This window comes from Aedes aegypti, chromosome 3 (assembly GCF_002204515.2).
Source record: "Aedes aegypti strain LVP_AGWG chromosome 3, AaegL5.0 Primary Assembly, whole genome shotgun sequence".
Classification (NCBI taxonomy): domain Eukaryota; kingdom Metazoa; phylum Arthropoda; class Insecta; order Diptera; family Culicidae; genus Aedes; species Aedes aegypti.
The window spans coordinates 120596745-120624114 of NC_035109.1; the positions used below are offsets into that span (position 1 = coordinate 120596745).

The 27370-nt window shown below is 38.1% G+C and overlaps 1 protein-coding gene and 1 long non-coding RNA gene across 2 annotated transcripts in view; one reads left to right on the forward strand and one right to left on the reverse strand.

Moving 5' to 3' along the window:
* Positions 1–27370, forward strand: part of LOC5566878 — a 304696-nt gene that overhangs the window by 60652 nt on the left and 216674 nt on the right. The window lies entirely within an intron of this gene.
* Positions 16046–20800, reverse strand: LOC5567195. Its single transcript, XR_002502218.1, has 5 exons — positions 20402–20800; positions 20222–20334; positions 20027–20140; positions 19845–19939; positions 16046–16381 (listed from the first exon to the last, which is right to left on the reverse strand). It is a non-coding gene; the product is annotated as an uncharacterized LOC5567195 (long non-coding RNA).

Consider the following 27370-nt stretch of genomic DNA (forward strand, 5'->3'; position numbering starts at 1 on the left):
TAAGTACTTATTACATATAATTTCCAATTGTTAGTTTAAAATATTATTAGTTCATTAGTAATTTGTTCACAAATTTCTGGAATAACAAACGAATTTTCCAAGAAATATTACAAGAAATTCTAGGAGTCTCACCGAAATTCAAGATCACCAAGCAAAATAAATACATAATTTTCCAACTTTTTTTTACTTGTCTCGTTTATTGGGTGGGCTCGGGTGCCGCAGGCCTTAATAGAGCCGTAATCTTTTTTTTATTACATTATTTGTATTTATTTTAAAAATTATGTTAGTTTGGGGAAGCTTTAAGGTTAGGTTCATACAACAGGAAAGAAAAGGATTTTTCGGGATTTATTGAGCTACTTAGACTACTAAGCACATGAAGCTTGATGGGACAGGATGTAATGTAATGAAACTAAACAGAAACGGTTTGTGAGAGACACAACGGGAAGAGGATAATTTGGAGGGGAAAAAAGACAGGGAACGAACGACAATCAAACTCGGATATTGATACGCTTCAAAAACAGGTATTTTTCGAACTTTGCCTATGAAGTTTTTCCTAAAGTTTCTCTTCAGCTTCCTTCAACAAATCTTTCAAAAAACCTGTTGGATTGCTTCAAAAAATTGCAGCAGCATTTTTTTTGGATGTACTTCATAAAATAGAAACACACTTATTCTTCCAGGTTTTACTCTAAGGATTGCACCTAATATTCCACAAGATATTCGTAAGCAATTGAACAGGATTCAATTGGGAAAATATTCTTGGCGATTTCTCAGAGAAGTTCTTCGCAGATCGATTTGCATTTTTTCACAGAAAATTCTTCAAGTGTTTCGTTAAATTTCGTTTAAAATGAATTTGATGTTGCTAACCTCATTCCTCATAACTCTCTCAAAAATAGTATTTCAAAAATTCTTGAAAAAAAATCAAGCATAAAGTTTCTTACGAAATGCTTTCTAATGTTATTTCAGAAACTCTTCCGCGGAAATACTTACAAATCTCCCTACCAATTGGTTCAAAGATTTTTTAAGAACTTGTTCCATCAAAGTATTTTTCACAGATTTTAGTAACTTCAAACAGTACTAGCGATTATTTTGAGAATTTTTTAGAGAAATTTTCAACAGATTAATTCAAGCATTTTGCAATTCGTTCTTGAATTTCTCAAATGAAAAAAAAAAAAAAAAACAAAATTCCCATTAGATATTATTTAAGGTTCAAGAAATCTATCGACTCTCCATTTTTGGTTCAAAAGCTACTTCATGAATATCTCAATTTTTTTAAGAGATTTCTTTGTAAATTATTTTATTAATCACTTCATATCCATATCCAATTTTTATTAGATTTCTAGAGTAAAAATGTGTTGGATAATTTGAGCTTAAATAGAATTCGAGAAAAAATAATAAATTTTTGTAGGAAAAGTTGAGCAAATGCCGTAGTATTTCTAAAGCTTTTTGATGAATTTTCTGAATATTTACATCATAGAAAAACCAGTGGTTTTTGTAGAATTTACTACAAAAAGTATTGTTCCTTTTCTTCGTTTTTTTCTGTTTGCTGAAGATATTTGTTTATAACACCTTAGATTTTTTTCATGACACTATGGAGTACAAATTGGTGTAATTGGTTACTTACTTGCAGAAATTTCCAAACAAAATTTTTTGGAGGGAATTTTTTATTATTGAAGTATAACTGTAGGAGAAAAACGTAAAAATATAGGCATTTTTTATAAGAACATTGCCAAAGATGTCTTATGGTAAAATTCGTAATGTAAGTTTTCACTGAATTTAAAACTTGGAGATTTTTTCTGCATTATTTTTAAAAATTATTGAGAAATTCCTTATGGATTTTCAGACAATAGCAGTTAACTTTTGGAGCATGGAAACATGTGCGGAAGTAGGTAGGAATAACAAATTTAATTTAAAAACAACAAATGGACAACGAAAGATAAGTGATAATTTATAATGTTTTCTCTAGAGGTGATGAATTAAAAGATAATCAAACCCTCGCTAATGAATACAAAAAAAAAAACCAAATTTCTCAGAAGTTCCATCAGAATATTCTCTTAAAACTATTTTTGAAATCTAGCAGAATTCCTTTCTTGACTGCTGAGTTCTTCAGAATTCTGCAAGAAAGCCTTTGGGGATTCCGCCCTGGAATTGTACAGGAATTCAATCCCAAAATATGGCCCAGTAAACACACCATCGTATATGATGGTATATAAGAGTAGAAAGGTGGAGGTGATATACGTACAGCTTGGATGCAGCCTTATGGTGCATGTACGTATATCGCCTCCTCTTTTGTACACTTATGCGTTTTCGTATACGAGTTTGTGTTCAATGGGTGGATTCAATCAAGAATTTATAAAAATATTTCATAAAAATTGTTTTGAGGGAGGCCCTTTTTTTGAATATCCTAATAAAGCAATCCCCCTTCCAAACTATTTTGCTAAATGTTTCTCCACAATTTCCACAAGCAAAAGTATTCCTGGGTATTTTCAACAAATTTCCTCTGAAGATTCTTACAAGATACATTTTAAAAACATTTTTCGTAGATAATTCTTGTAAAGTCTGAATTCCTATACTTAAAAAAACATAAACGCAATTGGTGCTGTATTTTGAACACATTCCAGAAGAACTTCCGTTGAACTTCACGAAAGAATTTTTGTTAAAATTTTTGGGAAAACTAATTGTAGGAATTCATTAAAGTATTTCTGGTGGAATAACCAGCGAAATGTCTCAGTATATGATTTGAACTTTTGAAAAGTTAAGTAATTAAGTAATGGTTTGATTTATTCATTTTGAAGTAATGGTTTTGGTTAATTCATTTTGAAAATATGAACAAATTACACAATATTATATGATTAATTTCCAAGAAAATAAATCAAACGTTCTGAAGCCATCCCTGGATATTACTTGAGAAATTTGATTATTCTTAAATTCATCAATAAAGGGTGGCTTCAAAAAGATCTGTCGGAATTTAGTCTAATAATTCTTGGAATTGCTTAAGAATTTGTTACATAGTAAGTTTTCTATTTTGAGAGTTCTGTTTGATCTTTCGACCTTGACACTTGCTTTTGCCGGGGCGAGCGACGAGGGCAGGATCAAACATGTCGCGCGTTGGTCTAGTAAGTGAAATAGTGGCGTGATCGGTGAGTTCGGTTGAAGAAAGTGAAAAAGTGCCGCGATCGGTTAGTTCTGTTTGATCCTTCGACCTTGACGCTTGCTCCTGGGCAGTGCGTCAAGAAAGCCCGAACAGTTTTTTTTTATTCTTTTTGGGTCGCGCGCTTATTTTTTTTTCCTGAGTGCTTTTTTATAGCCGAGCAAACGAGTGAAGCCGAAAGTGGATTGTGGCTGCTCAGTCAAGGATAACGGATCAATTGGTGAGCTCGTTTCATGCTACTATTTCTAATCTATAAAATATGTATGACTGCACATTCAATCGTTACAATGGTGGGATGTAAATATGATTTTTCAACAAACTATGGATGGTTCGTCACTGTGAGTGTCGACACAAACTCTGATTCATGATTTATTTATGTTTAACATTTTTTTTCAGAACACCTCTTATATACCTTTATTTTTGTAATTAAAAAAAACTTTGAATGGTTCGACACTACAAGTGTAGACTTGCGAAAGGTTCACTTTATTCAACAAACTTTGGATGGTTCGCCACGGTAAGTGTCAGCATAAGAATAAAAGTGTTCCATGATGTCCCAACCAATCGAGTTTTTTGTTTCTTTTCAAATGAGTAAAATATAACAACATATGCTTTCGTCCTGACAGATGTAGGAATGTTACATTTAGGTATTTGTTCAACAAACTTTGAATGGTTCGTCACCTCAAGTGTCGGCATAATTTTCCTCTACATAGAAATTGTTCATATCAAATGAAAATATTATATTTACGTATAAGCATGTATATATCTCACAAATCATTGTTTATCATGGTCTAATCGCTTATCAAAGTGAATCCTGTGACCCAACGATCCTCCCCATTAACAAACATCCCTCCCAGTAACCTTTGTGGAGATGCAGAGGCAAACACGGTCTCCAAAAAGCAAAGGTTACACACTAACATTCCTTCCCCCAATCCCACCTGACTGCAAGGACGTGGCCGGCGCCGTTATTGACCCTGTATAAATAGAGGCACTGAATTATGCACATTGAAGAAGATTATGGCCAATCCCAGCCGAACTTCTAGTTGATTCTTTGTGCATTTTCACTGACTTCGGTCAATCACGGAATAGCAACCATTGATATGTGTAGTCAGTCTAAGCTAAGCTAAGCTAGCATAGTAAGTTTTCTATTTTGAGTTTATTTATATGAAATTACATTAAAAAAATGAAATGAATTTATTGCTGAAATAAAAAAAAAAACATAGCCAGGTGAAACTTTCTTAAAAAGAGCTGTTACGGATTGAACCTTATTTTTTGGCAAAAAATCTCGCTTTCTGTTGTGTAAGAAATTTCTAAGGAATTGTCTAATAAATTTAGTTGGTTAAACTATTTTTCAAACTAATCTATTTGGACACTATACGAGTTGTAGTTAATGCATTCATTTCTATAATGAATTCTTTTAAAGGAAATCATCGCTGGATACCTCCAGCAGAGCATCCTCCAAAACCATGGGAAATCATAATGCAAAAATTTCCCATTTCACCTTAGTTTTGCGAAAAACTGCTGTTTTTAACTACACACTTGACATAAATTACCGAATTCGGTAATTTATTTACTGAAATCTGAACAGCTGACTATTCGGTAATCGATTCGGGATTTTTGTTGTGTTTTGTTGCTTTTTAATCGAGAAAAAAAGTAAAAAATAATAAATTCGGGCCTTTTCCTTCGATGTTTCCGAATCAGGGTACTGAAGTGGCCTTCACAGTGAAACGATGCATATCGGCGGGCTGGATACAGATGAAGCTTTGTTCATGCTGCAAGAAATACAGTTTAGTTGAAAAAATATTAATTGCAACATTATAATTATTATCCAATTACCTTAGCTGCTTAATCCACACTTCACTACGCCACACATCTGAAGGAACTGGGTGACTTGGCAGGACGTAACAAAACAGTTATTTATCCAACAAGTTGCAAAATGATGATTTTTTCAGCACGAGTTGTACAAGCCTCGTTGGATAAATACAACGCGTGCTGAAAAAAATCATCATTTTACAACAAGTTGAATACAACATTTTTGCTCTTTCAAAAAATGCCGTTTCAACTGGATGAACTTTGAAAGCACAAACAAACATTTCAAGAAAACCCACATGGGCATACAGCCATGCGTACTATCAATTCAGTATTTTTCAATCGCGTAGGCTGTGATACAGTAGTACCCATGAACATTGCTGGGAATGATAATAGTAGTAGGCTTGAATTACGAGAAACTCACTCCAAAAACGTGAATCTCATCAAGTAGCCTATGTTGGGTGCATGAATTTTTTAAATCATAAGTGTCATGCCCCGGTATGATCTAGAGCGGCTCAAGCAACCGGATGTCGCAGCGGCATACGCGCAGCAACTCGAGGCTGCATTACCGGAAGAGGGTGAGCTGGACGAAGCCCCTCTTGAGGACTGCTGGAGAACAGTAAAAGCAGCCATCAACGATGCAGCTGAGAGCAACGTCGGGTACGTGGGACGGAGTCGACGGAACGATTGGTTCGACGAGGAGTGCCAGGAGGTTTTGAAGGAGAAGAATGCAGCGCGGGCGGTCATGCTGCAGCAAGGGACCCGGCAGAACGTGGAACGCTATAAACGGAAACGGCAACAGCAGACCCGCCTCTTTCGGGAGAAAAAACGCCGCCTGGAGGAGACGGAGTGCGAGGAGATGGAACAGCTGTGCCGGTCTCAGGAAACGCGTAGGTTCTATCAGAAGCTCAACGCATCCCGCAACGGCTTCGTGCCGCGAGCCGAGATGTGCAGGGATAAGGATGGGAGCATTCTGACGGACGAGCGTGAGGTGATCGAAAGGTGGAAGCAGCACTTCGACGAGCACCTGAATGGTGCTGAGAGCACAGGCAATGAAGGACGGGACAACGGAGGAAATGCCTTCGTCAGTACTGCGGAAGATGGAAACCAACCAGCCCCCACTTTGAGGGAGGTTAAGGATGCCATTCACCAGCTCAAGAACAATAAAGCTGCTGGTAAGGATGGTATCGGAGCTGAACTCATAAAGATGGGTCCGGAAAGGCTGGCCATTTGTCTGCACCGGCTGATAGGCACAATCTGGGAAACAGAACAGCTACCGGAGGAGTGGAAGGAAGGGGTAATCTGCCCCATCTACAAGAAAGGCGACAAGTTAGACTGTGAGAACTTTCGAGCGATCACCATTCTAAATGCGGCCTACAAAGTACTATCCCAGATCATCTTCCGTCGTTTGTCACCCGTAGTAAACGAGTTCGTGGGAAGTTATCAAGCCGGCTTCGTTGACGGCCGATCGACAACGGACCAGATCTTTACTGTACGGCAAATCCTCCAAAAATGTCGTGAATACCAGGTCCCAACGCATCACCTTTTCATCGATTTCAAGGCGGCATACGACAGTATCGACCGCGTAGAGCTATGGAAAATCATGGACGAGAACAGCTTTCCCGGGAAGCTCACGAGACTGATAAGAGCGACGATGGAAGGTGTGCAAAATTGTGTGAAGGTTTCAGGCGAACACTCCAGTTCGTTTGGATCCCACCGGGGACTACGACAAGGTGATGGACTTTCGTGCCTGTTGTTCAATATTGCGCTAGAAGGTGTTATGCGGAGAGCCGGGCTTAACAGCCGGGGTACGTTTTTTACGAGATCCAGTCAATTTGTTTGCTTCGCGGATGATATGGACATCGTCGGCCGAACATTTGAAAAGGTGGCAGACCTGTACACCCGCCTGAAACGCGAGGCAGCAAAAGTTGGACTGGTGGTGAATGCGGCCAAGACAAAGTACATGCTAGCTGGTGGGGCCGAGCGCGACAGGGCTCGCCTAGGTAGCAGTGTTACGATAGACGGGGATACGTTCGAGGTGGTCGACGAGTTCGTCTACCTTGGATCCTTGCTGACGGCTGACAATAACGTTAGCCGTGAAATACGGAGGCGCATCATCAGTGGAAGTCGGGCCTACTATGGCCTCCAGAAGAAGCTGCGGTCAAAAAAGATTCACGCCCGCACCAAATGTACCATGTACAAAACGCTCATAAGGCCGGTAGTCCTCTACGGGCATGAAACGTGGACGATGCTCGAGGAGGACCTGCAAGCACTTGGAGTCTTCGAACGTCGGGTGCTTAGGACGATCTTCGGCGGTGTGCAGGAGAACGGTGTGTGGCGGCGAAGGATGAACCACGAGCTCGCCCAACTCTACGGCGAACCCAGTATCCAGAAGGTGGCCAAAGCTGGAAGGATACGATGGGCAGGGCATGTTGCAAGAATGCCGGGCATCAACCCTGCAAAGATGGTATTCGCTTCGGATCCGGTTGGTACATGAAGGCGTGGAGCGCAGCGAGCTAGGTGGGCGGATCAAGTGCGTATCGATTTGGCGAGCGTGGGGCAGAACCGAGGATGGAGAGATGCGGCCACGAACCGAGTATTGTGGCGTGAAATTGTTGATTCAGTGTTATCTGTGTAGATGTTAACTAAATAAATGAAATGAAAGTGTCATTCCAGGCTCTAAATGCGAGAAATGCACCGGGGAATAGAACATTTTTCTACAGTAATTTTGGGTTGCCCTTAGCAACGGATGTTTTGCTATTTTCAAGGCTTATTTCCTACAGCAGCGATGGTAGTGAGTTTCACTGGCTTCGCTGACTGTGATTTGCTTTACTTGGATACTGTAGAGTGAATTTCAAGGTTTTTCCCAACCCTGCCCATGAATGTCACAATTTTCCTCGGAATCATGCATATCTATATTCCCTATTGGAGGAAAGAACAGACAACATAGCACAAACGATAGCTGACTACAAATGCTGGACGATCCGATCCTAAATCGAAATCGCCAGCCTGTGTCGGAACCACATCGCACAACGTTTGTAGAATCAGAGCAATTGTGCTAATTCTGTGCGGCGTGTGAGGCGAGACGAGTCGAATGAGGTGACAATTGTCGACTCGTTACCATTTGATTAACATTAGCCTCCTCACGTCACCCGCTGAGAGAACGACTCGTCTCGATCCACACGTCGCGCAGAATAAGCACTAATGGCATGAAGATACTGGATTATTCGGTTGACGCCTACCAAAACAGTATTAAAAAGTGCTAATTTTTAGCACCGAAAGTAGCACTTTTCAGCACTGTTTCTTTCGGTAGGAATAGTACGCCGTTATGTTGATCAACATCTCAATGAAAAGTTGATTGATTAACAACGGAATTGCAAAAATGACATTTTTGAGTGTCTTTTCTTCTTTCTGGCGTTACGTCCCAACTGGGACAAAGCCTGCTTCTCAGATTAGTGTTCTCATGAGCACTTCCACAGTTTTTAACTGAGAGCTTTCTTTGCCGAATGACCATTTTTGCATGTGTATATCGTGTGGCAGGTACGAAGATACTCTATGTCCTGGGAATCGAGAAAATTTCCTTTACGAAAAGATCCTCGACCAGCGGGATTCGAACCCACGACCCTCAGCATGGTCATGCTGAATAGTTGCACGTTTACCGCTACGGCTATCTGGGCCCCGTGCGTGTCTCAAGAATCAAATTATGCGTCTCTTGTAGATTTTGGGTCGCTGAATATGATTTCGTTTTCAGAAATGTTCCATCACGTAAAATTTCAAGCTACAGGTCGTCAACAAAAAAAAAACTGGTTTAATTGAAGTTTACATGAGATTTAAAGTATTATTTATAAAACTTTTTTTTGGTTTCTTATCAACCAAGAATGCAATATAGGACTTAAACTTTCGATTCAGATATAATTTAATTGAAGTTGCACGATAAAATGTATATTTATTCGATTTTTTCAACATGCTTCCAGTACCCATACAAAATTCTTCGTCTGTCTTTTATTGTAAAATAAAATATTTTCTGAACCACCAAAAATAACTTTTAACCATCGAAAGTATTATGAACTTTTTTGATAAGTATTGTTTTGCACATGAAGTTTGAATTATGCGGCAAATTAAGCAAATAAATTGCCATACAAGCAGGTAAACTTGCATGCAAGTTGACTAAGATAGTCGAATTTTGCATTTTTAACTGTCAATATCTCAATATTTGCTCTGATATTATTGAAAACGGCAATGGATTCAGCAACCCTTAATTTAGTAAATTGATGTAGTTTTGTGCTTGAAATAAAAATTTGCTTAGGGGCCTTCCTTAGCCGAGTGGTTAGAGTCCGCGGCTACAAAGCAAAGCCATGCTGAAGGTGTCTGGGTTCGAATCCTGGTCGGTCCAGGATCTTCCTTGACTTCCCTAGGCATAGAGTATAATCGTACCTGTCACACGATATACGAATGCGAAAATGGCAACTTTGGCAAAGAAAGCTCTCAGTTAATAACTGTGGAAGTGATCATGAGAAAACTAAATTGAGATGCTGGCTCTGTCCCAGTGAGGACGTTAATGCCAAGAAGAAGAATAAAAACTTGCTCCGCAGTGTAATTTGTGTTTCAGTCAGCGAACTTTTGCCACACCCACACTCGAACTCTTGCCCCACCAGTGGGACACACTATTATTAATATTCTACAACTTCGTGCGATCATATATGACTCTATTATAATCGAATGATCGGATTGTCCATAAATCAACACCTTGATCAGTAAAGAGATATATTACTTCGAGCAAATTTCAGAGTTATGAATCTCCTCGCGGCGCTCCTGAAGATTTGTTTCACGCACAGTTTGGGAAGCACTGGTCTATGTGTACATATCCAGATCATTAGGGAAACCGCAAATCGAAAGAAAAAACGAGTTATAGCGAAATAACCAGTGTGCAGTTAATCGTTGATGGATGGATTTGCATTTTGCAGATTGTCGGGATCCGATCAAGTGTGTCGTGATTGCTCCCTCTCTGGACCAAGTGTAGTGAATTGGTGGCACTCGTGCTAGCGATCCAGGGCGGCTGCTAGAGTTGTAGGAAATTCCTTTGGTTGTGAGTCACATTTCCTAGAACCTAGGTGTAAGCGCGGAACAGAAAAACGTTGGCGGATTGTTTTCAACTTTTGTTGAAAACATAAACACGGTCATTGGGTTCGCATGCAAAAACACACGAGGTGTGAGGAACTGGTTTCGTGTGGACCGGCGATGTTTACGCGCGGAATAAATGAGCGGTAGAAATGCTTTTGACAGTGCTTCTTAGAAGGTCAGTTGGCTACCACTTCTGGGTGTCTAGTGTTTAACTGAGAAAATAATGATTAAAGACGAAGAATCGAAGAAAAACAGCCAAAGAGCTAACCAAGTCACGTTGCTCTTTTGCACTCAAAGTTCAAATTAAAAATAAAACCCGTTGGTTTGCATAAGGTATCGTTAAATTTCCCGATGGATCACAGTACATATAAAAATGATAAACATTTCTCATATTTTTTATATTTATCGCCGAATGGATTAGTAGCTTGGCGATATTGTTGATCATTTTCCAGAGTACATTTTCCCCCCTACAGTTCAAGTCAATACTCGAACTTGGTGGAATGCCTCATACATCCCCAGAAATTTAAGAGGCATTCACGTCAGCGCATGCGTCACTATAAGCTTACCATGACATAACAGTCAATTTCGCAGTCTTCATTCAAATTGCAGCCCTCACCGCACTTGAACACCATTAAAGTTCGATACTCCACATGCAGTATAGGAACTCCCAGATTCGCTTTTCCCATCTAAATTGCACCGCACGAAGATCGCCAGACGGCAATGACCACACGGGTAAAAATCGGATCCCAAAATCATAAAAAAGACTCATGATTTCTGGAGCCTAGGGTAGGGCAAACGCTCCCTTAGTGGAGGTAGCTCCAATAGTGGAGGTAGTGTGTTTTGGCATGTTTCGCGCTAATAAATAATTATGTGATATTTTTGTATTATGTACGATGCGAAAATGATACAAGTGATCGAATAATATTCATGAAATTTAACCGTAAAACTATTTAAAACAATTATTTTGCTTAATTTTTTTGCTCCTTTGCACCTATAGTGGTGCATCAGTACCCATAGTGGAGGGTCCCATAAGAAATCAATGGTTTGCGCCACTAAAGGAACCATCCTTAAAATATACCTCCACTAAAGGAACAGTGTTCCTATTATTGGTGCAAGGCTTTTTGCAGGGAAATTTCAAATGAATCGTGATTTTTATACATTTGAATGATAGAAGGATTTAGGATCTATCGAATGATACGTTAAAATCATATATTTCATGATCTTAACACCGTGTTTTAGCAGTTTTCCCTTAGGTGCACCACTAATGGTACACTTGCCCTATTTTCGGTTTATGAAAATACACCATGATTCGAAAGCATGATATCATGATTCGGTGCACCCGTAACGCAGTCAGTGCGTTATACTTTGGGCAGAATCATAAAGCTAAATCATGATGTTGGGATTTGGAATCATAATTTCCGGTGCGCATCTTTATGATTCTGGTCGGGTTTGCAAGCGCCATAAAGCTAAATCATATATTTAGGCTTTAGAATCATGATTCCAGGTGCGCATGGTTTATGATTCCGGTCGTTTTTTACAGGATCATGCAGCTAAATCATGCCATTAGGATCCCAAATCATGATTTCTGGTGCGCATCGTTTATGATTATCATTATATTTTCGGACCATAAAGTGAAATCATGATACTGGGATTTGGAATCATGATTTTGGGTGCGCATCATTTATGATTCTGGTTGAATTTGTTGGCACCATAAAACCAAATCACGTTTTTGAAATTTGGAATCATAATTTTTGGTGGGCATTGCTAATGACTCTGAGGAGGATGTAACGACAAAATTGCGTTGATACTTTCATTTATTGTAAAGAACTACTGTAGTGTGAAAGACAGAATAATATTTTAACTATTATTGTGCGTAAAGTTGACTTTTCATGTTTGGTGATTTGTAGATAATATTGTATTATTTTCTTGTTTATTGAAATGATGAAGGTTTGTTCTTTGGTAAATGCTACTACACATAGAGTACCTACATACACTCCCGGTCAAAAGTTTGGGGTCACCCCCTGAAAGACATATATAAGTTTTATGGTGATATCTCTGCGAATTTTCATCCGATTTCAAATCCTTTAGGCTCATCTGAAAGATAAAGAATTAAACTTTGTACATAGTTTGCAGATAATAATTTTTACATATGGTCGGTGTTAAGTCAGAGTGAACTAGACGATATTTTGGACAGGTGTAGACAAGCCAACAATTTTGACAACTCTGAACTTTTCGATGCTATTTTGTTAGAGAAGTTTTATTACATAAAAGAACTATGGTATTTCAGAAAATAAAGCGTTTGATGTGATATCCCAAGTGCCTGAAGGACATTTTTCTAAAATCATTGAAAAATACATGGTCCGGTCTGACTGGACATCGACCATATAGTGTATGGAAAAATGACCCAAAATTTTGATATTTTCAATTGCGCCTACCAAATTTTGAGATAAAGGTTGTAATAGAAGCCTAGTTCTATACCCTCTCAGCCACTTTTAAGAGATCATGGCGGAAAAATCTAGGAAAAAAGGTATTCCAAAAAATATCAACTGATGTCATTGATAAAATTTTTGGGTCACCCCTTAGTATGTTGCAATCCTTAAGTTTTGAGTCTCTTTCATAAAAAATGTAACAATTTTTCGTTCATATCTCTATCATTTTTTTTTTTCAAAATTATATTTCTACACTGCTGGTGAAGGATAATGAATAGTACTCATTATAAGTCTTACGAAAAAGAACTCAAACTTTTATGGACTGCTTCATACTAAGGGGTGACCCAACACTTTATTATTATATGTAAAAAAAATATTGCCTGCCAACTATGTACAAAATTAGTTTCATTCCTTATCTTTCAAATGAGCTTAAAAGATTTGAAATCGGATGTAAATTCGCAGAGATATGACCATAAAACTTTTACATGTTTTTCAAGGGGTGACCCCAAACTTTTGACTAGAAGTGTATGGTACTAAATTTAAGAAGTTACCTGTCATTTTAGTACCTTTAGAAGTTGCTTGTAGTACTCCTAATTGGTTATATCAGCTATTAGTAACTACATATGGATTAGCTAGAGCAGGGGTTCCCAAACTTTTTGTAATCACGGCGCCCTTTGACATTTTTTATCAGAAGCGCGGCGCACTATTATCATTTTATACAAAAATATGAATATTTTCGACAAAGTTTCTGCCAGACTTTTCATGCTAGAACAAAATCTACTTTTGCAAAAAGTACGTTCTTTGATAATTCAATAAAATTATTGATATGAAAAACAATTGCACATTTTTTTTACAAAAATAGGAATCTGCAAAAAATATTAAATTATATTTTGAACTATCACAGTTTCTGGTGTTTCTGGATCCTGTAGTGAACTTTAAATTCTTGCTAAATTTGCGCCGCTTGTATTGTAAAAGCATAAAAATAGAAAAAACGACAAATTTTGATCGAAGCAGGATTTAAAAAAAATCATCAAAGGATTCCTTTCAATTCGAGGCTATAAAAATGTCTTTACATTTGCGAAAGATTTCAACATGGTTAACATTTTTGCATCAGAATAAGAAATAAGAAAAGTTGAATTGTTTCTCCCAGTGTTGTGAAACCCCCTTCTCGATATAACTAAGTGACTTTAATTTTGATAAGGAGAATAAAAATTATGGCATTTTCCAGGTAAGTTTACTTTTTGACATATGATCGCAGAAATGAGCCAGCCTAGGGCTGCAATTCTCTTAAACAATTAATAACATAATTCTTCCGTTTCTATGAAAATGTGTAGTATAACACAGGTAAACAGAGGAAGAGCAAGCAAGCAAGATGAAAAAATCATAGTGGAGCTTTTAACAACACAATGTAACTCCATCCAGCCTGAAGATCTGTTTGTTACTGAGATCCCTACCAGCAAGGTTGTGACTATAGCGTAATAACAATTTGATATCATTTATAGAGGATGTTGTTTCAGAACTTCATCAATATATAAAATCTGAGAAAGTTCTAACTAATCCTACAGAAAACTCTATTACAGTAGACGTTCGGTCGGTGCAAACGGTTTAACTGCAATGCTTTTTAACTGCAAGTCCGGTAACTGCAACAATTCTCCAATTATCGCACCACCAAACGTCAAAATGGTGCGCCATGTTAGCCCCTGTTAGCCCAAATGAACAGTCAAATGAATTTCACGTTCATTTTGTTGATGGGTTGTTGACGTTTGTCAGTCGTTGCAGTTATCGAATTTCGTTCGCTAAGTGAAACGTAAACATGTTGCAGTTACCGAACGTCTACTGTATATACCTTTACAATGTTTGTCAACATAAATTAGGAACATGGAATTTGAAAAACTTTGAACATAGATATTATTTTTTTTTTGAACTGGTGAGCGATATCTCAAAGCTATCTTAATGTTTTCACTCCCAAAAAGTTGCATTCAACTTATGTGGCGAGCAGCTTAATTGTCTTCTTTGTTCGATTTTCGTATTCAACTTTCGTCTGATGCTTTCGATCAATGTAATACAATTAGGGGGACATGGGGCAAGAAGGACACCCGGGGCAAGAGTGCCACCTCAAATTTCACGTAGTTCAAATCAATTTTTTGATGTTTAACGCAGGATAAGTATAAATAGAGTACTAATTGAGGGTTGTGTAAATATTACAGTTAAAAATGTTAAGTATAAAAAACTAGAAAAATGTCTTTAACTCTCCAACGCAAAATTTTCAAAATATTATAAGAATGTTAGACTGGAAAACAAGGTTTGACTCCCAATAAATACAAAACATATTGGTTTTTCCGCACAGTATTGATGATTTTCAATTGTTTAATATAGCTGTGAGGAATGTTTTTCGAAAAAGTCCCTTTGACATTAAATTTTACATATATTATAACAGTATGTCTTATGGGGCAAGAGTGACACCGCGATTTTCTCATATAAAATCAAATGAACTTTTATTTTTCTTGTTTAATATTGCATTCAATCAATGTTTCCTACTAAATAAACTCAAAATAAACCTTCTTGGACATTCAAAATGGTTTCTGAAAATTTTTACTATTATTGTTACAGTCAAATAAGATGAAAACTAAATTAATTTCGTAAAATTACTTTTTAACTATAAGTCAACTTTTATCCCTCAGTTTTTATCTTTACTTACTCTACAATTTATCCTTTACGCGAGGAAATAATAATATACAAAATTTGTGGCATTTTGCTCTGGTGGTCTTCTTGCCCCATACGAGTGGCACTCTTGCCCCGTGCCTCGTTTAGAAACCTCATAAGAAGGGACATTTTCAAAAATCTCAAATCATCATGTGTTTCTTATATTTTTGAAATCTATCGATAACATCATTTAGAACAAGAGCTGAGCTTGCCCCTACACTGGAATAATCTTCAAAAATTGTGCTAATCAACCATGATTTGAACCTATATATCTTAAGGTGTCCTTCTTGCCCCCAGCCCCCCTAGTTGAGAAGGTTTGCCAGGCCTTACTTTTAATCGGCCCACGGCGCCCCTGAAAAAGATTTAAGGCGCCCCAGGGCGCCGCGGCGCACAGTTTGGGAAGCACTGAGCTAGAGGTTTTGTCTGTCATTTTTTGCAGACTAAACTACTGTGTGACGGTCTGATTAAGGACATGGTTTGTGAAATCTAAAAATGGCTATCACAATGGCCGCCTCTCATTCTGCTCTAATTCCCATGATCATAAATCTGATCATCCAGCAGGTCTATGAAGCTGAAAATATAACTCGTTGCTCGCTCACTCGCAGTAAACATTGTGGTACATTTTCAGATTGAGGCAGATTTTCAGATTTGTGCTCGAGAAAACGCGAGGCAAAATGCATAGTTTTGAAAGTAAACGCACTGCACCTTCACCTTAAGCTATTTATGAGTACAACATTTATTTAAAACATATTTTGGGGTTTTGAGTTTAATTCATTTATTCTATTCTTTTCACTTGAAAAAAAGATTATTTTAAGAAAAAAAAAAACGATCTTCCAGTTTAATTATCTATACCTTTTAGCAAATCACGTGTGCTCTTCGGGAGTTCAATAATGGACGCCGGGATTTTGAACAGGTATGACTGAACAAAGAGCCACAGCGGTTTGCAGTCCGGAGTATATCGCAAATTTAGCACATAAGTGATATGCATACAAATGCATACAGCATGCACAATATTATCTGCGATATACTCCGCGCCGCCAAAAATAACCATCGTTGCTTTTGTTGAGTTGCTCGTGCCCACTGCTACAATTTGAGGTTGTAGCGATGATTCCCCAAATTTTTCGCGGAGATGGTTCAGTCGCCGCTCGATCCTCCCTTCTATATCACCTGCGTTCTGTATAAAAAAGAAAAAGTAAATACGAAATTAAATAATATAGCATAAAACTATACTCAAAGACAACTTTGTTATGAAGTGCAGCTATAAATTATGTGGTACAATTGATATAATTGTGTTCTAATGAACACTAAGTTGAAGAGGCAGGCGAAGTTCCAGTGGGGACGTTTGAGACAGAAAGAAGAAGAAGAAGAATGTGTAACATCCAGAATATGCAGATGGTCGATAATCATGATTTTCTGTGCTGATATTAACTACATTTATTCGGGCTTCTGTCACTATGAATACAAGGTATAGTTTTATTTGAAGCAAGTAAAATTATATTCTTCTTCTTCTTACTGGCTCGACGTTCCTTACTGGAACTTGGCCTGCCTCTTCAACTTGTTGTAGAGAGTACTTTTACAGTAGTAGAGCACTTTAACAGTTATCAATTGGCTTCGGCTTTATTTGCCTGCCTTTGCATGATTTGTACATTGTGTGGCAAGCACAATAATACTCTATGCCCAGGGAGTCGAGAAAATTTCCCGACCGGACCGGGAATCGAACCCGCCGTCTCCGGATTGGCGATCCAAAGCCTTAACCACTAGGCTAACTGGAGACCCAAGTAAAATTATATTACACTTAATCATTATCTTTATACAACAAACGGACTAATTCTCTTTGAGTGGTCCTCAGCTTGTCCAAAGGTAAATATAGAAACATTTAGAATCAATCAAGTGATTCATTTAGAAGAATACCTGCAAAGAAAAAAAAAAAAATAATATTTTTTTCACTTTTACACATTATTTTTCCCCTTTCCAGAAAGAGGAGGGGCTCCAAACTACCTTTAAAACCTTCCCCGTCCCCAAAAACCCCTGTATGCAAATTTTCACGCCGATCGGTCCAGTAGTTTCCGAGTCTATAGCGGTCAGACAGACAGACAGACAGACAGAGACAGAAATTCATTTTTATATATATAGATATTGTTCAAACAATACAACTGTTTTTCTCTGGAAGTACAACTTTCATTCCGTGTAAACTTCTACTCGCCAAAGAATAACAAGGATATTAGACTCAGAATACTTATTTTTATAATGAAGCAAAAGAAACCATACTTACTCAATGTTTCTCATTACATATTAGCTTTGAATGGAAATTGCCTTTCGACCATCGGGTAGGTTATGAAGATGCCTATGCCTATGCTATTACTTTTTAACTAAAATTTTTATTTCTCCTCAACTTCATCTTCACCTCAGTATCTCACCAACTTCTTTTTTCCATTCCCGTTTCACCAGCTTATTTTCTAACTCACTTTCTCAACTCAAGAATGTGCGTTGATAAGATAGTGAGTTGTGGGTAAAATGAGTTGGTTAAAAAATAATTTTGTAAGAATGTGAGTTGGCAAGATAGTAAGTTGAAGAGAAAATTAGTTGGTAAAAAGTGAGTTGGTGAAAGTTGGTGGTGGAAAGTGAGTCAATAAGAAAGTAAATTGATGAGAATACGTGTTGGTGAGAAAATAAACTAGTAAGTTGGTGAATTGGTACGAAGGTTAGCTTATAGGAAAGAGTGTGGATTGGTTACAATATGAGTTGGCGGGAAGATGAGTTTATGAGAAAGTGAATTGGTGAAAAAATGAGATTGAAAAGTGAGTTAGAAATCACCTTAGTCTAACCCAATTTAACTTCTTACAAACTTACCTTCTAACCAATTAACTTTCTCATTAAATCTCTTTCTCACTACCTCATTTTCGCACCAACTTACTTTCTCGTCAACTTATTTATCACCAACTCATTTTCTCATCAACTTACTTTGTAACAACTCACTTTATTATCAACTCATTATCTCACAAACTCACTTTCTTCCCAACTCATTTTTCATCAACTGACTTGAACTCATATTCTCATTAACTCATATTTTTCTAACTCGCATTCTCCATAACTCATATTCCCACTAACTTTCTCACGAACTCACTTTCTTATTAACTTGCTTTCTTAAGAACTCACTTTCTCATCAACTCAATTTTTCACCAACATATTGTTTTACAAACTCACTTTCTCATCAACATATTTCCCACCAACCAATTTACTTTCTTACTAACGTACTTTCTCCCTGAACTTTTCACAAACTCCACTAACTCACCCAATCACCCATATTCTCACTAAGTCCTTCACTTAATCATTTTATCACCAACTTTCTAATTCGTTTAATAACTCACCTCTGTTCTGTGAACTGATTGGCTTAGACAGAGAACTGCATTCAACTTTTTAACGATGTTTTTTCTACTTCGGCTCCATTATGCTTCCGAACTTCTGTGCCTTTCGATAAAATACTATGTTTGAGTTATTATAAACGATGTTTTTTTTCAAATATCTTGAATGGGATGCAATGTACAGTTCACCTGTCAGCCGTATCAAGCATTCAAATTCTTCTTATTAGATTATTTTTGTGTAATGTATTGCCTGTATCTGCAAAACAGTTCCATATGAAAAAAGTTGGCATTGAGAAAATCGTTATCAAAGTTTCAAACTACATAATTCATGCAAATGTTTGAAAAATCACTTATAATTAGCCAATATACAACATGGACCCGATTTTGTCAGCTCCATTTTGCGACAATCTTATGCTGTCATCATTTTACAAATAAAAATTTTCCAAATCTTTTTGGTTCATCATCAAACTGCTTTCGAAAACTAAAAAATAGAGCGATAAAAAGTTGAAAAATATGTTTAAATTTTAAAGGAGAGCAAAACATGTTCTCCAAACAGGAGCTGACAAAATTGGGTCAATAATGTATGTACGATAATAAAGTTACAGTTACAATGAAGTTAGAATATTATAATAAATTATAGAAAAATAGAATGACCTCGAAAGCAGATCCTTATGATGATTCCTGGTCAGTTCAATTCCATCATGGGGCTGATATGCAGTTACTTTGGGTCTCCAGGTAGCGTAGTGGTTAAGGCTTTGGATCGCCATTTCGGAGACGACGGGTTCGATTCCCGATCCGGTCGAGGAAGAATTTTTCTCGACACCCTGGGCATAGATTATCATTGTGCTTGCCACACAATGTACAATAATTATTCGTGCAATGGCAGGCAAAGAAATCTCTTCAATTAATTACTATGAAGTGCTAAAGGAACACTGAGTTGAAGAGGCAGGCCAAATTTTAGTAGGAACGTCGAGACAGAAAGAAAGAGTCAAAAACTAACATGGGACAATTATGTGTGGAGCGGCAGATTGAATGTCTGCCTGATAAAAATATTTAAATTTGTATTATTTGTTGCTAGACAACAGAGATTGTGTTGAAAACTACAGTAGTGCTTACGTCGACTTTATGATTATGGACAGGATAGTAGGAGTGGGAATGGGGCACCCAAAACAGCAATGGAAATGGAAGCTAATTACGAATTAGAAGGCGGTGGAAAGTGGTCAGCATTTGATTTCCATTGCAGATGCAAAAATAGATTCATTTTGTAACACTTACCGGTAGTTGTGGGGGAAGTCGGAACGGGAACACCTACTGGGCGGAACCAGCCAAGGCTGAAAACGAAACGTCCGGAACGGCAACAAAATCGGGAGCTTATTACGGAAGAGAAGACGGTGAAAAATGGTCAATATTTGATTTCGATTAGAGGAGCAAAAATACATTAATTTTGTATCACTTACCGGTAGTTGGTAGGGCGGAGCTGGTCACTCAATGCGGAGCCGGAACGGATGCACCTATTGGACGGCAACAGCCGCGGCGGGAATGGCGACAGTGGCACTGGGACAATAAAACGGCTAAAAAGAGAAGACGGTGGAAAATGGTCAAAATGGATTTCGATTACAGGCGCAAAAATGGATTAATTTTGTATCACTTACCGGTAGTTAGTAGAGCGAAGCCGGAAGAATTTTCCCTCAATGCGGAGCCGGAACGGGTACACAGGAGCTGGAACGGGCAACAGCCACGGCAGGAAAGGAACAGAATGAAACGGCTAAACAGAGAAGACGGTGGAAAATTGTCAGCATTTGTATTGAATTGCATGCGTTTTTTTCACTTACCGGTAGTTCTGCAGAGCCGGAATAGCTCGATATCAACGGAGCAGGAACGGAATAGTAGAGCAGGAACGACAGTAGAGCAACAGCGGCGCAGGAAACCGGCAATAAAAGTGAACTTTTTTTTTAAAAAAAAGGGCAACTTTTCCGTGAATGCGCAGCCAACTATGCTTTGCACAAGCTTTGCTAAACACGTTTTGACAGGTGCACCGTGTGCGTAACGCTTTTCATGGTCATGATTTGGAGCTCATGAAAATGGTTGCTCTGAATCATGATAGTGGTAGCTCAGCTTCAAAAATCATGAGTCTGAATCATGATTTCGTCCCAAGAGCAATTTATAATTTTCATGATTCGTAAATCATGATAATGGGATCAGATTTTTTCCCGTGCATGATTCATATGCTCCTCGCTCGAGATTTGGGAGTGGGTGCTTGCTGCTAGCGATGAACCTCATCGACATTGACACGTTTCTTCTTTCGTTTTCATGGTGCTCGACTTTGCGACGGAAAGATACGCATGAGGACCTTCACCCAGGCAAAACTTATGATTTTTTCCCAAAAATGGTACAGAGACCGATCCGAAGTTTGGATTTCCTAGGTCGTTCCTATGGAGTGGAAACCGGTTGGCTTAAGAAGTGGAATTTTAAGCTCGTTGGGATGCGCAGGAGGAATTCTTTTTTCGCTCGAACGCCCACGCAAATGGATTGGAGCTAATATCGCTTTTGTGCCAGTCACGAGACTCTCGGAGTTCTGTCTGTCGATCATTGTATGAAGCCGTTTAAGTATGCGTAGATATACCTACTGCACTAAGCAGTCCTCACGACGTGATACGAGAGGAAAACAAGTTTCCATTTTGTCAGACGCGAGGCCTATTGAATATCGAGTACTGTTTAACTAGCTATCTACCGATCGTAAACTTTTGCAGGTTGAGTGAGGTTGATTGGCAAAGCGTTTGGCTGGCGGGTTGCACAGTGGCTCGAAGGCGGCCAAAACCTCAACAATATACGTAGTTTTCTTTGAACGTTAATATTTTTATCGGCTTCTCTAAAACTTTTGTGGTTTAAATCCAAAGTTCTAATGAAATTCATTGGAATATGAATTTTATACCGTTTTGATTCATATTACGGACAGCTTTTAATTCCGGACACTCTACTTTGTATGGGAAACATTTCACACAAAATGTTTCAATATTTGCCGTTCAAAAGTTCTCACTTTCAAGGCTCGTTTTACAAGCATTTTCCATAAATATCTATGCAGATTTATAATGTCCAACTTCCTTATGCGTATCTTTAGTGATTTGACGATTTCATTTGATGATTGGAATTTTCTATTTATGATTTGTTTGACCTGTCCGGAATTCGAATCGAAGTGCCCGGAATATGAGGCAAAAGTAAAGAAGCGTCCCGACCACACATTTCTATTTATTTAAAATTACGCATGTTTCGGAATTTAAATTTTTACTCATCATTCGAAAGTTAAGGGGTTTGAAGGTTCGATAATGTGGAGGAATCATACGGAGTGATTTATTTTTCATGCTTTTTATAAATTTATTATAAATTTCAAACGATGTCTACCCCACAGATGTGGATCAGTGGGAGAGGAGGATTTTTATTATGGATCAAATCGACTCATATTATGGATCAGAAAACTATCAAAGCAATTTATCTGCGAGGTAAACGAATGGTGTGGTAGTGAAAGCATACTTTTTGGCGTTTCTTTAGGAATCGCCTTATATTTGATCCATAACTGTGGTATGAGATTCAATGCCCCACAGTTATGAATCAACGCTACTGGGAATATGGTTGACGGTTGCAATGCTGTACGGATTTATGGTTCACGTAGGTAAAATTTGTTCTGCGAAATTGCAACTGTATTTGGTGAGATATTCCTATTTAAATCCAACCCTGATTCATATCTGTGTGCTATCCATAACTGTGAGGGTAAGTTTGCTTTTTGATTAGCAGACTGCCTATGTATCAGGCGTAAGAAAAGGCGTGCTATAATGATGGAAGAATGGAAACGTAGGGAAACGTTTTTTTTTTCTTTTCCGTCTCTGTTTCTAGCGATTACTGTTAACGAATAGTTTAAGTGTGATAAATTAAGAGTGAAAGATAGAAGCAAGTGAAAGATACAACGAAGAAAGGGACGAGCCTGGGATTAAACCCATGCCTTTCTACTTATGGCGCAGAAGTGGTAGCCATTAGCCCACGAAACAATCCCATAATGCTTGGGCCTGGCGAAAAATATGTCAAATATATAAGTACAGTGGAAATTACACCAATATTTACCACAGGGGCCCAGATAGCCGTAGCGGTAAACGCGCAGCTATTCAGCAAGACCAAGCTGAGGGTCGTGGGTTCGAATCCCACCGGTCGAGGATCTTTTCGGGTTGGAAATTTTCTCGACTTCCCAGGGCATAGAGTATCTTCGTACCTGCCACACGATATACGCATGCAAAAATGGTCATTGGCACAGTAAGCTCTCAGTTAATAACTGTGGAAGTGCTCATAAGAACACTAAGCTGAGAAGCAGGCTCTGTCCCAGTGGGGACGTAACGCCAGAAAGAAGAAGAAGAAGAAGAAGAATTTACCATTGAAATGAGAATTTGAATTTTTGATCGACATTTGTTCTAGATCGAACCACTCAGTGGGCTGCATCGGTGCTTTGTACCTTCGTAATAGTCCACTGAAACCGGTGGTGGCATACAAGCCGTCAATATTGCAAACCACCGAAGGATGAAATAATCGCAACTATAGTTTATACAAAACGCATAATAATTACCTTTGCCGCAGCACTAGTTGCTTGGAGTGGCAGTGTGTGCCGTGAATCTACTACTTACTGATATCTGTACAGCTGTTCCACCAATTGGAACCGGCGGCACGGTGATTTTCAGATCGCTATTATCAGATAAAACCTGCATCAAATTTGTGCTTCCTTTTCGTTCTCTATGGTTAAGTTGTAAGTCGAGAAGTTCGATTGAACTGTAATACTTAGTAGGACTCGAGAAAAAAAATCAACACTAGAAGGAAATTATTTAATAAAGTATGACGGAGAACTAGCCAACACCGAACAGTAAAAGTTCAAAAGTATTGATTGACGTATACTTCCGCTTTGTTGTACAAAATATACCGATGAGCTGCATGTCAAATATATTGAATTGTAAGTATATGAGCCCATTAAACTATGCGCTACGAAAATTTATTTACAGTTAACTCTCCCTTACTCGATATTCCGTATCTCGATCTCGAGTTAGAGAACCATAGTAAAAGTTGGTTTTCATGGCTATCTCGATGGTCCCTTGGAACGCAGTTGCACTGCTTTTGGGTTCTGTAATTCGATACCTCCCTAACTCGATGGTCCCTTCAATATCAAGTAAGGGAGAGATTACTGTAGTTACATGATGAAATCGGCTCCATAATGCCTTAAACATATGAGCTTATAAAAAATCAGTTAATTGTGAAAACAAAACTGTAGAATGGAATCTCGATTTGCAATTGATAACATTAAAACATAATTAAATGTATTGAAAGGCCTCATTTAAAGGAAAAAAAGGTTACGTAATTTGAAGTTTTATCGATCCACTAATTCAAAACTTCGCCCAAATAACTGAACAAACCAACTTTAGACACAAATTATGTTATTTTGATAATCACGATGATTAAAAAACCATTCCTTTGAATATGTGGACTCATGCTATCAAAAGGGTGTAATATCAGAACGGTTGTTTTTAAAACTTCGTTTAGACATGTAGTTTAGCGATAGAAAACGTCGTATATTTGTTTTTTTTTTTCTAATATCAACGATCTTAGAAGCACCGTCAACCAGGTACGCCACCAGCTAGTTTCTAGTTTGTCCACCATCACGTTCGGTTGCAGCTGCGATTCGCTTAGTCGGCTGATTGTAGGTCTTTTTTATTTTATATTCTGTTCATATAATTTTTATGGTCAACCAAGCGATCCAACTTTGGTGGAGAATTCTCGGAGCAGCACACACACCGGATCGGTTCGCATGCGCGATCGATGCACACAAGACACGCGTTGCTCGCTTGCTCGCCGAAGTGTTGTAATTTGAAACTTTTGATTCGGCTCATAAACTGTATGCGATTTGTTCATTGATTGTGCTTTATTGCTTTATCGGTGGGTCACTTCCTGTCTTTTGCTCGTTTTCTGATTGTTTCCTGTATGAGTTTCGATCGATATGAAGGTTCAGTTTTCCGGTGATGATATCCTTGAGAGGAGTTTTTGTCAACCAAAGTTAACACATGGGGTGTCGGTGACAAATTAAGCGTGTTTTGTTGCAAGATACTTCAATGTCGCAATATGCTTAATTAAAAAAGGTCGATGGTATCCGATGTGCTATCTTTCCTTGAAATATTACGTTCATTTCTTGTATCTAGATGTTATGCATTAGGCAATACTTCTATCCTAATTCCGCAAAACTCAATTTAGCTATAATTTTTTTCAATTAGGCTGTTATTTTTAATCAAATTTTGAATTTCATTTGCGATAGTAGTCCAAATGTTTGTGGGTGAATTTAACTTACCTGATTATAAAGATCTAAGAACGGTTTTTACTATACTGAAACTTACATAACTTAAATGTATATAGCACTTATCGTGGTAATGGAAGTTTGCAACTATTATTTGAAAAGTTATATTGTTTGCTAATTGATGGACATTCCATATTTTTGTTACATTTGACTTGAATGTCCTCAATTTGTGAATGAGTATGTTTATAATTTACCTGATGGGTATGATCACCTGATCGTTAACTGAAAAAAAAAAATGAGAATTGTTGGAGATTCTGCCTGGTACAAGCCTCAACGATGCGTTTGCGCAAAGGACAATCCCAAAAGTAAGACTTGTGGTTGCCCCCGCAATTTGCACATACAAACTTTTTGTTTTTTTCCTCCACAGGATAGACATCCTTATCGTGAGAAAAACCACCGCAAATCATGCATTTAGTATCCATATGACAATGTTTAGTACCATGACCCCACTTTTGACACTGACGGCACTGAGTGGGGTTCTAGACATTCACAATTAGTCAAGTTAAAATTCAAGCATGCCAAAGATTTACCCAGATCATTTCCGAAATGAAAGAAATCTATTATTCCTTCATTCTCTCATATGTTGTAAATTCACATGATGACCTAAAGCCGTCACTCTGAATCACCCCCATTATATGCCTTCGCCAGTGTTTGCCAATTAGGCGTTCAAGTGCAAACGTACTGCTGCTGCTTCGATATTTTTGGAAGATGTTCCGGATGATTGCCGCCCGGATTGAACGGAAAATAGAGGGCATTAATTGATGAGGATAATTGATTTAGATCTCTTCGGATCCGATGCTCGATATTGTTCACTCCAGATTTGGAACACTTTACATTACCCAAAGACATGGGCCCCATCAATGACGTGTGGCCCAGTTTGTGCGCCAAAGCGCAGACAACCTAATGATTTAATTAACTCCAACTGCTGTGCTTGCTCAGAGCGACAAATAGCTCAAGTGAATTTGATTAATTGATTTCATCCGAGTCGAGGGAGTCGTTTCCATTGAAACCACACAAGAATCCGAACCGACGCGATACATGCGACGCAGTATTGTTCTTCTATAGGGTTGTGCTGCTGTTCCCCGAATGTCGTTTCCCCGAATGTTGGTTTCCTAAGTATTCCGTTTTCCTGAATAGCCCATTTCCTCGAAAAGTTGACATAATTTCATGCTTTGCATAACTTTGTACGAAAATGACTAAATATTTCCTACTTTAGATAGCTTATCATTCTTCTTAGTTTACCACCTTGTCACTATAGACTATTCATACTTGTTTTGATCTGCATGTATTTTCGGGGAAACGGATCATTCGGGGAAACGACATTCGGGGAAAACGTAACACAATCCTCCTAGATGGATGACACATTGCCGGTCCGTGAGGCCCTTTAACCGGGCAACCCATCCAATTAAACAGAGAGGCCCCATATTTCTAATAGCCATTTCATAAATAACACAACCGACCGATATAGACTTGGTTAGCATGCGATTTGGTCGACAACGACGGATTCATTGTGGTAGAGAAAGGAAAACGCCTGCCGGAAGGTAAGGTCGTTTCAGTTGCATGCATGAACTGTCCTGGATTTCAGGCTCCTCGCTTGGGAGGAGTATTAGAATGGCAAATGTAGATACAAGCTTAAATGATTGAATACTTTTTGGTTAGATGGACATGGACGTAACTAACGCGGGGCAAGCAAATGGGTCTTTAAAACCATCACCTCCCCCGGGCCAAAGAAAAAGAAAGCAACTGGTGTCTACGAAGCTCAAAATACGTTTGAGTTTTTCAAAGATTGTCTCCGGCATTCAAATTCTTTACAATTGCGTCATGACTGAATTCTTGGAGTCTAACTAAACACAGCCCTCTGTCAAAGATCTTATCAACAATAATTCAAATATTTTGTCAAGAATCCACAACTGATCAAGGATTGTTCCTAACTTCACCTGAGTTCTGCCATAGATTTTCAACTATCATTAATTAACACAAAATAAATCTTTTCTAAAAAGATGGACAGTGGAATTGCTGAGGAAGCTTTAAAAGGGGTGCTTATAAATGTTATTCTTAAAAATTTTCCTGGAATTCCTTTATCAATTTTCTTAGGATTTCCTATAAAAATTCATGCACAAAATTCTCCCATGAAATCTTCTAATAGTTTTCATGAAGATAAAAAATCATATAAGAATACGTTGTTTCTGAAACACTGGCATATTACTTCATGAATCTGTTCAGGAATATTTACAAAGATTCCTTTGAAGCATGGCAAACAATTGTTCAAGGATTTTTCCGTCTAGAAATTGGACTATTGACACCATTAGATCATTCTGTACTCAAACAATAAGGTGGGACGTTCACTTTAAAACAAATGTCATAAATGCCATAGTGGTTCGAAAGCTTTTGGAAAAAGAAACTTTTACTCTAAATATTGTAGACATCG